The sequence below is a fragment of the Bos javanicus genome, chromosome 8 (assembly GCF_032452875.1).
Source record: "Bos javanicus breed banteng chromosome 8, ARS-OSU_banteng_1.0, whole genome shotgun sequence".
Taxonomy (NCBI): Eukaryota; Metazoa; Chordata; class Mammalia; order Artiodactyla; family Bovidae; genus Bos; species Bos javanicus.
This window is the reverse complement of record NC_083875.1, coordinates 42147844-42151812: the sequence shown is the minus strand read 5'-3', so window position 1 is coordinate 42151812 and position 3969 is coordinate 42147844. Positions and strand designations below refer to the sequence as shown.

The window sequence follows — 3969 nt, the reverse complement described above, 5'->3', positions numbered from 1 at the left end:
TGAGTAAAAGACAACAGGCTCAAAGTGGACTCCTACTGCCTTCTGATTGAAGATGCTCACTTGCCATGCAACCGGTTCCATTCTTTCATTCTATCTCAGTTATCACGCAACAGGTGAATGTGTAAAGCTGCCTCAAAGCAGTGATAAGAAAATTAGGCAGCAGATTGGAGGGGATATAAGAGACTATCATAGCAAGTCACAGAGCTACGCTGTAATGAAGGCTTAGAGTACTTAGGTGAGGCCTTTAAGCTGGCTGACTGGCCTTCTCAGCTATTGGTTTTTTCCTTTCTCTATGCCTGGTGCTTAGAAATCTGGGCATTTCCTTCCTTCATTTATTTATTTACTCTTTTCATTTGTGTTTATTTAAACACAGTTCTCAAAACATTTGCATGAAACTGGGCCTCCTTTGGTAAGCAAAGGGGACCTGAATATAATATTTAAAAAATGAACAAAGTCTTCAGATCATCCACAACACAGGTATAGTGCTCCCTTCTTTTTTCTCAAACTCTGAAGCACCCAGTTCTTCCATATAGTGTTAAAGCTAGAAGATCAAGAGCACATTTGTGGTGGAACGTATTCATCACTTGCTGATAACTAGTTGAAAGACCATTATCCTCTTGTAATAGCTTTAAGAAATAGCTTTCTGAAGGCATACATGGTGTAACTCATTCCCTGCTGTATATAATACAGATTACACAAAGGCTGACAGATTCGTATTTATATAAGCATTAAGCATTTGCTGTATTGAAAGATCTTTAGTTTTAATACTAGCAGTATAGAGTTATAAAGCATAATTTTTATCACTTAATTGCAGGTATAAAAAGTATGGTATGTTTCGTGGACTGTAGGAAAATGGGCCTTTCTGTCTTGAATTTACCACCGACAATCTAATCTGAACAGTTCTGCCAAGCATTGATATGTTAGAAAGAAATGTAAAAATCAAACTGTACTGTTGCTTTTTGCCACTGGTAGCATTTTACACACAGGTTTTGATCTTCAGAATACCCTGGAATCAGGAAGAAAACCATTTACATGAAGTTCTATACAACAGAAACTTCTCAGCAGTCAAAATTTTAGACTGTAAAATAATACATGCAAAACATACTTTTCTGAAAACACTTAACCTTGAACAAAGCACTGAACTACACAAATGCAGAATGGAAACAGCATTTCAACTCCACCAAAAGTAGTCATCATAAAAGGTGTAAGTTACCTAACTTCGTTAGGCACTGTTCACTTTTTAAACAGGAGATAATAAAAAATACTGTCCACAAACAATACCCCAACTCTAGGGCAGATGTCAGGAAGTCTTCATCTTCATGCTTTGGCAGTGACAAGGTGAGTATGATTAAGATTTGGAACATGATCTGTACCATCCACGACTATAAGAGGGAGGAGGTGACCATCTTCTCTATATCTGATCCCTGTCTTGAGCAGCTTTCCATCCTCCTCCTCCTTTATATGATATGCTTTAATAATCCCAACCATCACAGCCTCAATCATATCCTCTGTCGTAAGTAAACTCAATGGTGTGAGCTGCCGCAGGTAGGTCTCCCCATGTAAATTCCTGGTTGGGGTATGTGTTCTTTTTGTTACAGAGAGATCAACTCTAATACTATGTCCATCAAGCTCAATTCCACTGGCACGCCCTTTTGCTTCCTTGGCATCATTGACATCTTCCAAGTATATAAAGGGAAATCCTCTTGAATGTCTAGATTGCTGGTCATATACAATAGACATACATCAGCAACTGGGCCATATTTAGAGAACACTTCTCTTAGATCTCTTTCTGTAGTGTACAAATTCAACCCAAATACTTCAAAACAACAGTTGGGATCAAGATTTGCCTGATTCCCAACATGACGCCTATGAGTTCACATGGGAGAATGACTGTGGCAATGCCATCTTCCATAATCTCTACTGTAAGATCTGCTATGTGGAACCTACTATGGGAGCGGGACTGAGATCGTGACCTTGTATAATGCCTTCAAGAACTTCTTCTGGATCTATACTTAGATTCAGATCTGGACTTGGACTTTGATCTGAAATGCCTGGCATCTTCCTTAGAGTGAGACCTTGCAGGGGTATGCCTTGCAGATTTCCCAGATCCATGGGCACCTTCACTTTGGAAGCAGAATGGTATTCCCACCTGCTGTAGCTCTGCTTGCCACTGTTGCTCAATACTTCTACTGCTGTTGCCACTCAATGTGCTTCAGTCGAAGCTGCCAGCCTCTCGTGCCTTCTATACAGAGGCTCAGACTCAGCCTTGCATCTCCTACCATGCACCAGTCCCCAGGCCGCTCTGCGCTGCCTCAGAGTTCAGACTTTCCATTTATTTTTTTATTTTCTGTAAAAACAACTTCGCCATGAACAAATCATTTCATTCATAGTATTTTCAGAGGTGATCAGAGAAAAATAATCTACATTCAATCCTCCTATCACATTATTGTTAGTATTTTCATTCTCGACCTTTGTTGATGTAAAACCTTACTATCTTTTTAAGTGCTATTAGAATCTATGCTTATGTGCTGGCTCACCATCCTCCATTCCAGGAAGCCACACTTGCATTTTGTTCCTGACATTTGCAATTAAAAGGGGAAAAGGCATTTACTTTAGCAGAAAACAGACACCTAGGCTAGCATGCCTGAAGTTGGGCCTTTCTGGGCAGGCAGACGTGGTGATCAGCATTATAGCTCTCATCATCTAAAAAACTATAAATCCTGTAATTATCATCATCGTTCTAATAATAGTATCTAAAATTTCTTGGTTATGTCAACCCTGTCTTGAACCTTTCCATGGGCTTTCCATGTATTAATTCATTTAATTCTTACAATAATATAAAGAAGGTACTATTATTATATTCATTTTATAAATGAGAAAACTAAGAAAAAACAGGGAAATTTAAATGATTCAGCCATAATCACAGAGCTATTAAGTAGAAGGAAAAAAACTCAGGGGAGAATTCCCTCCTATAGTCAATGGTCTCATACTTTAGCTACGTTCCCTTTGATGTCTCTTAAAATTGAACAAATCATTTCATTCATAGTATTTTCAGAGGTGATCAGAGAAAAACCATGGGTGTAACATCATTCACATTTCTCCATCTAAATCTTAAGCACTGTTGTCAAAACAGTAATGACTGCTGATAGTTTTTCTTTTTTTTTTTTTTTTAGGATTAAAACATCTCTTTTTTTTTTTTCTTTTCTTTTTTTTTTTTTAAATCTTCCAATTTTATTTTATTTTTAAACTTTACATAATTGTATTAGTTTTGCCACATATCAAAATGAATCCGCCACAGGTATACATGTGTTCCCCATCCCGAACCCTCCTCCCTCCTCCCTCCCCACACCATCCCTCTGGGCCGTCCCAGTGCACCAGCCCCAAGCATCCAGCATCATGCATCGAACCTGGACTGGCAACTCGTTTCCTACATGATATTTTACATGTTTTATTGCCATTCTCCCAAATCTTCCCACCCTCTCCCTCTCCCACAGAGTCCATAAGACTGTTCTATAATCAGTGTCTCTTTTGTTGTCTCGTACACCGGGTTATTGTTACCATCTTTCTAAATTCCATATATATGCGTTAGAAATGAAAGAAAATAACCTACAGCCCAGATTATTGTACCCAGCAAGGATCTCATTCAAGTATGAAGGAGAAATCAAAAGCTTTTCAGACAAGCAAAAGCTGAGAGAATTCTGCACCACCAAACCAGCTCTCCAACAAATGCTGATAGTTTTTCAAGTTTCAAGGATATTAAACAACTTTGGAAAAGTCAAATGTATCATTATCTGTGTAAACTTGTCAAGTTTCAGAGCTCTGAGCCCAAGTCTAAGAGGAATTTCAAAGATATCAGATGAAATGGAGGAGAGGAACTCATCAAAGGTAAAATACAAGAAAAATTCCAAGAGAAGAAGAAAATGAGTCTTCTGATTTAACATACCCATTACATGTCCTAGAGAAGGAAAT

The 3969-nt window shown here is 38.3% G+C and overlaps 1 pseudogene; it reads right to left on the bottom strand.

The window, feature by feature from the left end:
• Positions 1-577: 577 nt before the first annotated feature.
• LOC133253469 (transformer-2 protein homolog beta-like) lies at positions 578-2568 on the bottom strand (annotated as a pseudogene).
• Positions 2569-3969: the final 1401 nt, after the last annotated feature.